The following is a 14,222-nucleotide window of genomic DNA, read 5'->3' as shown; positions in this document are numbered from 1 at the left end:
TATGATAATTGATTCACTTGTGCAGATCATGTTCTTATCAATTGTGATTTTTATGTATGCAAGTTTCATTATGGATACATAGTGTCCACTTAGAAATTTGTGCACATAAGTAAGTTCCCGTCTTTCCTATATCACTTGATCCCTCCCGGTCACTTGGTTCATTCCTTATTGCTTAATTGGTGGTGTCGGTAAGTGGTTGCGAAGTAAGTGCCTATATGTCTTGCACATAATCTTATGCACTCATGTGTTTGGATGTATTTTGGCCCAACACTTATCATAATGGTCGATTTGGATATTCACATTATACCTTGTCCAAAAATATGTTGTTTGGATCTTTAAAATGTTTGTCGAATGCTTATTTTCATATCCCATCTATTGCAATCTCTAGATCCTGAGTTCCTCAAATTTCCTATCATTAAATATGTGCATTTTATTTCACTCACATCTTGCAATACGCATACAGTAAGGAGGAACTCTTGCCTTCGAGATTTGTCCCATTTTGGCATTTGTTGCCAATGGAGGAGAATCTTAGAGGATTTAAGATATCTAAATATTGTTTATTGCATAAATTAGTATATATAGAGCAAATAGAGAAAACTCCACCTAGTTCATGTCAACCAATATATGCAAGAAAATTAATAGTTCATTCACGCATTCATATATTGTGGGGGAGCATGCTCTATATATTGTGTAGTATTTTGATGTTAGTACACCGAGTGTGATAAACTCAAGCATCTTTGTGACACTTCACGCTATCAAAACCATCCCAAGTATTCAATATATCCTTGGGTAAATTGCATAGTTGTGTTAAAATTCAATATATAAATCCTTTTGTTGAGATTGTCACCAACTACCAAAATGGGGGAGATTGAAAGTGCATGTAGTTCCCATGTGTGGTTTTGGTAATTGATGACAATCCTAATGGACTAATGTTTGCATTGAGTTATACATTTGAAGGAATGTTCTATATGCAACACGTGAAGAATATTTGATGATTTGAAGTATGCTTGTTCCATGAATATGCAAGAAGGATCTCGAATGAATTCTAAATGAATGTCATATACATATTGTTGTGCATGCATGAAGGATGAGCTGAATGACTAAATCAAATATGATACGGTCAAGATGAATTAATGTGATCTATGTGGAGTTCATTTAGGATCTCAGACATTCTCTTGCTTTGGCTTATTGGTTTATCCATGATGGATCAAGATCTTGAGAGAATAATTCTACATATGTCTTGAAAATAGGATCATGATGAGCTCATATGTTGTATCATGAAGCCGAGCAATTTATAGCCAATATGAGATTCATGGAGAAACTTGATATGGTCATGGTGAATTGAGATATTGGCAATAATTTCTTAAAGCAATGAAGCATAACAAGAAATCAATAGGGCCTTCAAGGCATCAAGATTAATCATGGATCTATGATAAATGTTGACCAACATGAAGATCAAAGAATTAACTCAAAGTTGGTCATCACACAAGCTCAAATGATGTACAAAATGGGATCATGTGGTATGGTAAGTAATTGTCAATTGCACGTTGTGTACTAACCCATACTATGTGTTGTCTATGTCTATAAGGGTTAGGTAATTCTCATGGGCCCGCATCAAGAGAGAGATTCCAAGTGTCCATGAGATGATGACATCAATGGTTCATGATCATGTTTGACAAGGACAAGTTCAAGATAACCATTTCTAAGGATTACATGCTTGAAGCTTGTGGATGTTCACAAAATAGACAAATGAAGATGAATACAAAGCAAGGCTTTCTAGATTGTGTATGGGAGAGCTACTTGAAGACTTCATCAATGTCTTGCCTTCAGCTTGAGCCATGAAGAAACAATAACATCAAGCTCAAGTCTAAGGCCTGACTCAAAGGTATTAGTTCCTTTGATGTTAGTGGTGCGGAGTGATGCTCAACGAATAAACATATGCACTCAAGTATGGATTATCAGTAGCTATGTAGTGTAGCTGTTTTACGATTCTTGAGTTTTAGGGATCCCGCACTATTAAGAGGGGATCACTGGTGTCGGGGAAATCGACACCTATGGAAGCTCTAAGGGTCCCTTGATCGTTCGGCAGAGGGAGAGAGGTGGCGCTGAGAGCGGAGCAAGAGATCAATAGCGGCAAGGTCGTTTACCTAGGTTCGGGCCGCTTGGCGCATAAAACCCTACTCCTGCTTAGTTTGTATTGGGGGCTTACTATAAGGTTATTTGCTACAGTAACTTAGCTGGTGATTAGGGAGTCTCAAATCCCAAAAGTTCACCTCTAGAAAATGAGCCTTGGTCCTCCTTTTATAGGAAAAGGGTTCACCAACAGTGGGCTCACGTGTTGCATAGTGAACAGGGTTCACCTCTTATCTTTCTACTGTGGTGTCAGGGGAAGTAAATGCCTTATCTGGCCCCTGACCTGCAACAAGGTGTTTTTGACACGTACTCAGGGGGATCCACACTTGGGTCTTGCGCTCGTGCATGAGGGATGCGTTGGAGCAGTGGAACTGTGGTAAAAACGGGGGAGGACACGTGGCGAGCGAAGGGAGCTTGCTGGCCTGGTGTCCCTGTCGGTGGACTTGATTATCTTCTCGGCAAGGAGGGCTTGTTGGGGGCTTGAACGTCTTCCCGGCAAGGAGGGCTTGCCGGGGTCTTGCGAGTCTTCCCGGCAAGGAGGGCTTGCCGGGGCCTTGTGACTCTTCCCGACAAGGAGGGCTTGCCGGGGCCTTTTGAGACTTCCCGTCAAGGAGGGCTTGCCAGGGCCTTGTGACTCTTCCCGACAAGGAGTGCTTTGAGGAACGGATGCTTAGCAGTTCGTCGGAGGGGTCGTTACAGGCAAGGCTCCTAGCCGCACTCAGTCCTACCATTAGATCGTCGAGCGCGGCTCGAGGCGAAATAAGGTGATGCGTAGCCACTTGGTCTGCTGAACAAGTTCAAAACTGTGTGAAGGCGCGATGTGGCGGTAGAGGTCGTTGAAAGAGTTCTAAACAGAGCCAAGGTGCACTGATCTTGACAAGGTTCCATCTATGCACGGTTTCTCAAACAATGTTCAGGATTTCCAGAAAGGAAACAACCTATCTACTCTGAAATTTCATCTAGAATCTCTATCACTTATTTGTTGTACCGCGGTACTTCGCCCAGCGGCGTTTGGGTCTTTTGCTAGGGGCCTCAGATCCCTGGCAAGAAGGATGTTACACCCTCCCAGCAACTTCCCCTCCAACAAGGTTCTTGTCGATAGTCCTTGACCATCGTATAGGAAAGGTGTTGCCGAAGTATAACTCCTTTTTCTGTTTTGCTAGGCCGTGCTGGCGGTGCCCCCGAGCGCATCTTCGGTGGCGACGTGACGCTTCCAAGGGGGGACCATTTTCGCTGGAGTGTGTGCCTGGGCTTCGGGGCCTGTTGGTGCATCCTCGACGGCTATGCATCACTCCACGGAGGTGGTTCGGCCAGATTATGCGCCGGAGGCCTCGCCGAAGCCCCCAGGCACACCCTCGATAGCAACGCACTATCCTGAAGCAGCATTAGCCTGATGCCTTCAAGCTCGGGGTCTTCGCTTACCTGGCCCATGCTCGTGCAGTGGTGCACTCGTGCAGGCGTTAGGAGCCCATGGCGAAGTGGAGCAACCACTGTTGCGCCCTGCTTCGGGGGAACAACAGTTGTGCACTCAACTTCCCAAGATCTGCTGCAGAACTTGCTCGAATCCACGAAAAAGCTCCCAACCACCTCCCCCTACCTGGCGCGCCAAAGATGTAGGGGAAATCGACGCACCTGTGGGAGGCTCTAAAGGTACCTTGATCATTCGGCGGAGGGACAGAGGTGGCGCTGAGAGCGGAGCTAGCGATCAACATCGGCAAAGTCGTTTACCCAGGTTCGGGCCGCTTGCCGCGTAAAACCCTACTCCTGCTTAGTTTTTATTGGGGGCTTACTGTAGGGATATTTGCTATAGTAACTTAGCTGGTGATTAGGGAGTCTCAAATCCCAAAAGGTCTAACCTCTAGAAAATGAACCTTGGGCCTCCTTTTATAGCCAAAGGGGTCACAAACAGTGAGCTCACGGGTTGCATAGTGAGCAGTGTTCACCGCTTATATTTATACTGTTGTGTCAAGGGCAGTAAATGCCTTGTCTATCCCCTGACCTGCATCAAGGTGGTTTCTACACGTACTTAGGTGGATCGACACCTGGGTCTTGCGCTGGCGCATGAGGGATGCGGTGGAGCGGTAGAACTGTGGTAGAAACGGGGGAGGACACCTGGCGAGTGAAGGGAGCTTGCTGGCCTGGTATCCCCGTCGGTGGACTTGTTTATCTTCCCGACAAGGAGGGCTTGTCGGGGGCTTGAACTTCTTCCCGGCAAGGAGGGCTTGTCGGGGCCTTGTGAGTCTTCCCGGTAAGGAGGGCTTGTCGGGGCGTTGTGAGTCTTCCCGTTAAGGAGGGCTTGCCACGGCCTTGCGAATCTTCCCGGCAAGGAGAGCTTGTCGGGGCCTTGTGAGACTTCCCGGCAAGGAGGGCTTGTCGGGGCCTTGTGTTTAGAACTTGTGTACTCTACACCCTCGCAGAGGGGGCGTGGCCTCAGTGGGTCTTGGTTCATCATCGTGGCAGTCTTCCTTGTGTGCAGCCGCCAATGGCGTTGTCGGTGCCCGTGCACAAGTCTGGGGCACACGAGACCTCAGTCTCTAGTGCACCGACAAGTGGGCCTCGCAAGAAACTTTCTCAAAACTCTAGGCAATTTCACTGTCTCTATCTTCCTGGTTGGTCTGCTCGCGTTCGGTCGTCCGGTGATTCCCGGAAGTACGGACCCCGGATGGCCGACGCCGTCCGAAAATCCTTAGCCAGCCAATAGAGTCAAACTTTCGGAGTTCCGACCCCTCTGGTCTCCCCAGAACAGGACGCCGGGTATGGTAGGAATTCCGTTGCCACCAAACAGATACAAAATGTTGGACTTTCGACCATTCTGGGCGATCGTGTCCCGGACGGCCAATGCTTTCGGTCGTCCGTACGATGTTCACTTTTTCATGTGATGCTAACCTAATATCTTATGTGTCTTCGGATGACCGACGATCTCCGGACGACCGTATGCTGATTACCTCTCCACCAAATAGTGTAGTAATCAGATACCTTTTGCATCTTTTGGACGACCGACCACTGTCGTATGTCCGACCCCTCGTGGCTGTCCGGGCGACCTTGAGCTGCCGGACGTCCGGAAACTGCACTGCATAAGTGGCTCCAACGGTCACCTTTGTGCCACCACTATATATAGTCTTCTCCCACCTCGTGTGGGAGGTGTGAAATACAGCCAAAAGATTCCAAGATTTCACACCCTATTTTCACTATCACATTTTCTGTAATTTTAAAATATGAATTTATTAAAACTTTTTCAAAACTAATGTTGTGAGTTCCATGATTGGCATTGTATGCTTGAATGCTTGAGTGTGTGATATCAAAAACGACATTTCTCATGACCCATTTATTTTCAAAACCCTTTTTCTTATTTCTGGTCAATTCAAAACCCTGCTTTGGGTTCCACTACAAGTCCTTGATGGCAAGGAGTGTTCTTAACCGAAGTTTGCGATCTCGTTCTACCACCATCTTAGTTCACCAAAACCATAAAATAATTATTTTTATGAATTATTTTCCTATTTTATTTGCATGACCATTTCTAAGGCGAGAAATGATATTCCTATATAGAAAAATATTTTTGTGCCTTAGAAAATTCTGAGAAATTTTGAAGATGATCAGAAGGACATATATTTTCCATACATCAGATTTTCAACCCCTATTTATATTATTATTATTTGAGTAAAACCCTGAAAACCCTTTCTGTCTATTTTGACCTTCTGAAATATTTCCAAAAGAAAATATTCTCAATAAATTCCTAGAAAATTCCAGTGGTATCCGTAAGCCATATTTGGTGCCCATATAAAATTTCACCTTGATCCAAGGTGATTAAGGTCACCAAATAATTGCAAAACCCCTTCTATCCAGTATGATGTTAGAGCAACTCTACATAGCAAAGTTTATCCATTCGATGTGAAACTTTGCAGGAGTGCCTAATACCTCAAATGAGGACTCCATGCCAAAAATAGGATTAGTGGGACTTGTTTTTAACACACTCTCTTTGGAAAGAACAGATCTGGTCATTTGGTGATGTTTTCAAGTTTACATAGCTAAACTTGGTGAAACCCCTTGTTTTAGCACCAAACCCAATCTTGTTAAGTTGCATAGCCAGTGGTGGGGTGCAGCCACCCCAAACCACTGTCGAGCACCTTCTGACAGTTGGGTAAAACCTCTCCTAACCTTAGCTAATCCCAATCCCTTTCTCCCAAACTCATAGATTAGGTGCCTGGCATCAATGCCTAACTCCAGTCAAGTGGCCCCGCTCTGGTTCAAAGTAGATAAGCCAAAATCCCCAATTTGAGCTTCATCCCAAGGCTGACAGCACCTGTTTCTTTTCTCTCTTTGACCAGCCGAGACTTCCACGGGATTCCAACGACTCGGCATCTCCAAGCCAGTGCCCAGTACATGCTAGACACGTCCAAGGCACCCCAGAGCGCATCATCATGTCGTGGCATGCCAAAACTGCACTCTGGGCACACTACAGAGAGCAACGGAGGTGGGGGCGACTCCCTTGACCAGTTCCAGCCTCCCTGCGGTGTCTCTCCTCTCCCCCGACAACTCCTCTGCATCAGGCAGCCCTCAGGGCCCCTCCTTTCCCGCGCTAAGAGCTGGTCCGATGGGTGCCCGCACGCACCAGAAGCGCCAGAGGAGTGTTGCCACGGTAGCTCGCCTCTCCTCCCTCCCTCTCTCTCGCAGTGAGTCCTGGCGGTCCAAAACCACATCCTGAGACCATGGTTTTGACCCCAGCCTCTCCCTGCACCCCCATGCACACCACTGTGGATCACCGGCGCTCCCGAATCGGCTCACCGTCACGGACCTATAAATAGCCCATCCCCTCGCTCCAGAACCCATCGCTCCACCTCACCAAAAGCCCAATCACCTCCCTAGCCACCCTAGTAAGGAAGCAGAGCCCCGGTGCTCGACATCGATCGAGGCCCCTCTGCCTCGGAGCTCTGGTCGATCTCTGGCTACACGTGGGCTCTCGCATCCCTCTACCCACCAAAGAACTCCCTGTGACCCCAAGGAGCTTTCCCCCTCTTGCCCGAGCAAATCCGTGCGCGTAGCTACCACCTCCACCTTCACCCAAAACCCCTCCGCTGTGGCTACCTCGTCGCCGGTGAATCTGAGCCCCTCCGTCGTCCACTCGACCACCAGCAGGTAGGAGACAACAAGACGGACCCATTCCTATCATCGTTAGGGCCCGAGGACGTCGGTAGCCATGCCGGCGTGCTCCTACTCCTCTCTGGCCAGAGGTAGGAGACAACCCGGACAGGTGTGCCCCACCTGTCGGTGGCCCATCTCTCTCTCCCTCGCTGCCCGCATCCACTAACCACAGGGGCCCGCGTGTCAGGTTCAAACCTGACGGCGCGTGCACCTGGTCAGGCTGGTTGGCTGGCCAGTGGGCCGGCCCAGTCCCAGGCCAAGCCAAGCCAGGGGTTGTAGCCCTTTTCTTTTTATTTGAAACTTCATTTTAAATGATTTTTGTAAAAAGATTTAACAAGTGAAATAATATGATTTTTCCACTGTTATTTTTCTAAAAACATGTAGTGTTTAACAGAACCATTGAAGTAATTTTTACAACAACTATTCTATTTTATAATAATAAAAAGGGTTAAATTGGCATAGTTTTGCTTCCATTATATGGATTTTAAAAATATTCTTTCACTAAAACCAGAGACAAATATTTTTTAAATAACAATATGGATTTATCATATGTAAACAACATTTTTATAGTGATTTTGTGATCTGTTTTGGAGTGAGGTACTTATTGCATTTATTTATTACGGTGATAGAAAACCCGTGTGACGAAGGAGTTGGAGCGGAAGACCTTGAAGATCCCGGATAACTAGCAGACCAATGGAAGCAGCCCTTTGACCATGACTGAGCATATGTCATAGTGCATGCTAGTGTAGCAAGTATTTCCGTTGCATGTGATCTTAAGTATTCGGTAAATCATTGAAGGGATGTTACCGAAGGCTCCTCCGGAGCACTTGCATTTTAAGCATGATCCTACCACCTATGAGGGTCACGCTAATATCATGTTGACAAGTAAAGCTAGAATAGCAGTAGCACGAGCATGTTGTTGGTATAAATGAAAGGTCTATAAAAACCCCATCGGGTGTCACTAATGCCCGAGGGTGATGATGAGTTAGGTGGCCACTTTTGGTGAAGTGGTGCACAGGGTATTTTGAGTGAGTATGGTTTCGGAAATGGGAATAGATTTATGATGTGTCGACCGTCCCAACCTTACATGTACGACCACATTACCCCTTTATAGGACGGGGCTTTGTTAATTACTCTGGTCGATGCTAGCAAAGAGCCACATTACTAGTGGCAGGAGTGATGTGTGGTCACTCTCGTGATGGGGTCGTGCCAGGTAGGGCGACTATGCCATTTTTACGTGTTCCGGGCACACCATTGGTCCCCACATGGTTGATACTGTCCAGATTCGTTGCTTGTAAGACGTACAACATGTGGGCTGGGTACCAATCGAGTGGACCTCTTTGTCTAGTATCGTCAAGGGAAAGGCATTGATCGGGTACTTACCTCGGGTATGTTATATACCGCGAGTCGTGGATGACACGGAAGTTTCCCGGATCTCGTGGGTCCACCACACTACCTCTGCAGAGTGTAAAACTATTCGAATAGTCGTGTCCATGGTCAAGGACAGTTGGGAAATCCTACTTAAACTACGTCTATTCGCATAAACCAAGTGTGTGTGAGTATGTGGTAAACTCGTGTTAATATGAAACAATTGATAAGATCAAGTTTGGTGACTTGGCATATAGGGTGAACCCGGTAAGTTCAATCCTTGACAGATATGTTGATATCTGTAACCTGTTCTTCAAGTAACATTTGAATTATAAAGCACACCCATGATCATGTTTATTTCAGTTAAGTTGTTATCCACCAAAGATGCATATTATTGTTATCCTTCACTTGCATTGTTCATATCAAGGGCTATTTGCGAGTACATTCAAAAGTACTCATTGGCTTGCCACTGGTTATATTATTGGCCAGACATGGAAGGACCGGAGTTTGGACAAGAATACGTCTTCGGAGACGCCCCTGCGAACTAGGACGCTTCCCACTTAGAATGCATGTTGGTGTATGCTGATGGCATGGGTACCTGCTTAGCCCTAAGATTTGCGCTACACGTTGTAGCCGTGTGATTTGGCCTTATAGGCCCTACCATGTGAACTTGACCATTCGGTCACGTGATGTAATAATTTGGTACTTGGATGTAAGACTCTCAATATTCAGTATATGTGTGTTCGGTGAGCACAGATCTCTGGGATCACTGAGCACGTACATTCGTCGATCTCGACGCGTATGTCGGGGTCCCCACACAAGAACAACTTTCTTTCTCACTCCCATTTGCCTACACCAAAAGCTAGATCCCAAGTGCATGTGTGAGTGCCTTTGAGGGTAGCTCCAATCAAAAGATAGATCATCTCCCTCTCCTCCTCCCAACCCAAGCTATTTGTGATTTGAGCAAGTTTTAAGCAGTTCTCGTAATGTTGTTACTCTTGGAGGTTGGAGACTCCTAGGTGGTAGGAGGTCTTCGGAGAGGAATCATACCGTTGTGATTACCCCTAGACAATTTGTGAGGGTTTGGAAGCCACCTCAAAGGCTTACCACTAGTGGTTGAGAAACGCCTTCATGGTGTTGTCTCAAAGGGACAATAGGTTGAGCCTTCGTGGCGTTGGTGTGCCTTCGTGGTAACATCCACCTCTCTAACGGTGACTAGCTTCCCTCCAAGGAAGTGAACATCGGGATACATCCTCATCTCCATGACTTCGGTTATCCCTAACCCTAACTCCTTGCTTGTGGCTTACCTTGGTTACTTGAGCATACATTCACTACATATTGTTGTCCGCATTATATTGTGTTCGCTATTTCCGAGTAAATATTAATCAGTCAGGCCTACACTTTATATCCCGCAGTTCATACTTGCTACTATTGATATATCTTGTGTTTAGTGTGATTTGCTAACTTGTGTCATACACTTACACATCTTGCGATACTGCTCAAGTAAGTTTGTGTAACTTACTTGTGCTTGTGAGTAATCTTGTTCTCATTCATCTTGGTAGAACAAGTTGTTGGTGCACATAGTTGACCCTAGTATATTTAGGATTTGTGCTTTAAAGGCATCCTCTTACTTTATTTATGCATTAGGATTAAGCCAAATTCGTAGAAGTTTTTAAAATTCCTATTCACCCCCCTCTAGGCGACATCGTGGTCCTTTCAACACTGAAGATTGGGAACTCAAGGAAGGTAAAGAGTAAGTTATAAAGCTTAACTTTGAGTGTGTTAAATCTTTCATGGAAACTTCTCCTTTAGTTGAGTTTAGCAACAAATACGGCCTTGACTCTGAGATAGTACCTACTTTATGTGAATCATTTGCTACCTATGTTGACCTTCCCAAGGAAAAGTGGTTTAAATATCATCGTCCCATTGAAAAACTACCCGATGAACTTGATAGAATTAGGAAGGAAGGAGTAATTGGGAACTACATTGAGAAACTTCCTTTCCGTATTAGAATTAGAGAACGTGCTAAGGCTACAATAGTGGTTAATAAGAGTTATGTGAGAACACCTACATGTTGTGAACAAATAGATGTTGGGTTTAATGTAGTTATAGTTAAAGATCTCCTAGTTGATAATATAGATTGGGAGGTTATTTATCTTTGTAATGAAGCTTCTAGAATTGTGAAACCTACTAGAACCAAATGAGATGAACTAGATAAAAATAAACCAGTGGCAGGCACACCTATCATCTCAGTTAAAATTGGAGATCATTGCTATCATGACATGTGTGATATGTATGCTAGTATTAGTGTTGTACTTTTTACATTATATCGAGAAACTATGCATGATATAGCACCCTCTGAAATTGAACATAATTATGTTACTATTAAGCTTGCAAATCATGATACTATTTCGCCACTTGGAATTGTTAGAGATTTTGATGTCTTGTGCGGAAATGTCAAGTACCCCACTGATTTCCATGTACTTGGTTCGGAACAAGATAACTTTTGTTCCATCATATTTGGTAGATCTTTCTTGAATACAGACAATGTTGAAATTAATTGTGCTACTAAACAGGTCAAAGTGAGCTTTTGCAATATTTCTCATGAGTTTAACTTCTCCAAGTTCAGAAAAGAGATGCATGAAAAAGTATTTCCTAGTAAGGATGAAATAGTCGGTCTTGCTTCTATTGTTGCACCTCCTACCGATCTACTAGAACAATATTTGCTAGACCATGAGAATGATATGCATTTGAGTGAAAGGACTAAAATAGATAAGATACTTCTTGATCAACAACCTATCCTTAATCATAATCTACCAGATTAAATTTTAGGTGATGCTCCTCCACCCAAGGGAGATCCCGTTTTTTAGCTTAAGGCTTTACCTGATACTTTGAAATATGCTTATCTTGATGACAAGAAGATATATCATGTTATTATTGGTCCTAACCTTTCATAACATGAAGAAAAGAGATTACTAAAAACTCTAAAGAAGCACAAGGCTGCTATTGGATATACTCTTGATGATCTTAAAGGCAAACGCGAATCAAGTTAATATGATGAACATGACTAGTCAAAAAATTCCATGTGTCCTCGGGAGCATTTGCTTTATATAAGAGAACGTTCAGGCCTGTCCTTTGCTATAAAAGGATTGGGATACCTTGATACACCCTTGATACTATTGTTACTTGTCACTTGTTTAGAATTATCTTTCTACAAAACTATCTATCACTCTTACTTACAGCACTTGCAAAGAATTCCTTGCTAAAAACTTCTTATCATTTCCTTCTGCTCCTCGTTGGGTTTGACACTCTTACTTATTGAAAGGACTACGGTTCACCCCCTATACTTGTGGGTCATCCGTCCCCGATAAGATCACCTAGATGTGGTCTGGGTCAGGTGAATACTCTTCCCACTCCGCTTACGCGTCCTTCTTCATCGTCCTCGAATTCTTCCCAAGTGGTAAGGTCATCTGGCAAACGTGGGCTCCAAGCAAGTGTGTGCTGCACATTCTTACCATGCCGCATCACATATGGACTGTTGATCGCATGCACCGACATGGCATGGAATCTGACACCACCTTCCCCTTGTGCGACCTAGATGACAAAATGGCGGACTGATACGTCTCTAATGCATCTATAATTTTTTATTGTTCCATGATGTTATATTATCATTCTTGGATGTTTTATGAAAATTTTATAGACACTTTATATCTTTTTTGGGGACTAACCAATTGACATAGTGCCCAGTGCCAGTTGTTGTTTTTTGTCGTCTTTTCCTTCGGTGCGTCCTGGGCCCCTGATGCGGCTTGGTGGGTAGTGGGGGCCTCGTGCACCTCCTACACCGCGTCTGAGCTCTATAAATACCCTAATATTCCAGAAACCCTAAGGGAGAAGACGAAAAATTGTTTTAGCTGGCGCAAGTTCCAGAAGCCCCGAAGTCCAATCTAGAGCCCGTTCCAGAGAGGAACACAATCACGGAGGGGTTAATCATCCTCATTCGTGCTCCTCCGATGATGCTTGAGTTGTTCATATGAAACCTACGAGTCTGTAGCCAGTATCTAGATGGCATTCTCTCTCGTTTTGCTTCTCAATACAATGGTCTCTTGGAGATCTATTTAATGTAGCTCTATCCTTTGCGGTGTGTTTGTTGGGATCCAATAAATTGTGAGCTTATGATCAGATCTATGAAATTATATCCATTCTTGATCATTATAGCCTCGTATTTCTTCTTCAATATTTGTGTTTTGTTTGGCCAACTTGATATTTTTATCTTGCAATTGGAAGATGTGCTTTGTGATGGGTTTGATCTTGCAGTGCTCAATCTCACTAACAGAAAGAGACATGACACGCATGTATCATTGCTATTTAGGATAAAACCCTAGAGTCTATTCCTACATGAATAGATCTTCTCTTCATCATGTCATCATTCTTAAAGCATTACTCCGTTTCTCCATGAACTAAATTGTCGTTGTTTTGTCGGGACAATTGCCATGGGGTGGCTTATCGTGAGTGGTTGGGGCCGAAAGGACACCGGCGGGCTCCGGGAATGGGATTGGTAACTAGCGGTGGGAGACACACGATGTACCTAGGTTCGGGCCCCTCCGTGGGGGTAACACCCCTTGTCCTACCGGAGTGATTAATAAACCAAGGAGTTTAGAAAGTGCTCCTTGAGCTGTTCGACGAAGGAGGAAGAAGGATCTAGTCGGCTCGTGTTCTACCTCTCCTGTATGTGTCTTCATGCGTGGGAATGGCCAACCCTCAACATGGTGGAGGGCCAGGGGTTTTATAGGCGACCCCCGACTTAGGGTAATTAGGGGGGACCCGGCTGGCTAGCGGGTCCCCCGACTGAGAAGTCTTGTCTCCCTTCATGCACGGCACATGCCGTAATTTAGCCGTCATCAGTGCAGAATATGGTTGTGGTCAGTCGTACGACCGCCTCCACTGTAGCCACGCTGGGGCAAGTAATGGAGTGGGTGGATTCGTGCCGACAGTGTCCGAAGGCGACGGGTCGCAGCCGGCGGCGGTCAGCAGTACGGCCGCCTCCACTGTAGCCATGAGTACCCCACTCCATAATACCTGAGCTATCGTGTTCACCTATCGCATAAGTTGTTTGATGCGACAGGTGCTCACCATCCGGCTCGCGGGTAGCCATTGAGCCGGATGGCAAGCCGTTGGGTCCCTCACCGGCGCGGGCCTCGCATCCGGGGAGGAGGAGCCGACGTACAGGGAAGCATCCGTCCCGTATTGTGCCGAAATTTGAAGGAATAGGCTCGATGAGCCTACCCTCGGGTTATCCCGCCGTCAGTAGTCCCCGAAGCAGGGGAGGCCCACCGGCTCAGTGCGGCCGACCTCGCTGGCTTGGAGGTGGTGCCGCTAAGCCTTTGAGCGGGCATCGGGTTTGCCCGTTGGTCGGAGATAGCTAGGACTGCCACCGACCACTGCCAGCGAGATGCATTGGCTTCTCCATTAATGTTGTGATTCGCCACCTGTAACGCATCGGGGGCCGCGCCCTGACAGGCCACGCGGGTAACCATACTGGGCCACATGGTGTCGCCCATACGACCGCTGCCTCGGCCCCCGTG

This window comes from Hordeum vulgare, chromosome 3H (assembly GCF_904849725.1).
Source record: "Hordeum vulgare subsp. vulgare chromosome 3H, MorexV3_pseudomolecules_assembly, whole genome shotgun sequence".
Classification (NCBI taxonomy): Eukaryota; Viridiplantae; Streptophyta; class Magnoliopsida; order Poales; family Poaceae; genus Hordeum; species Hordeum vulgare.
Note: the sequence above shows the minus strand (reverse complement) of the source record.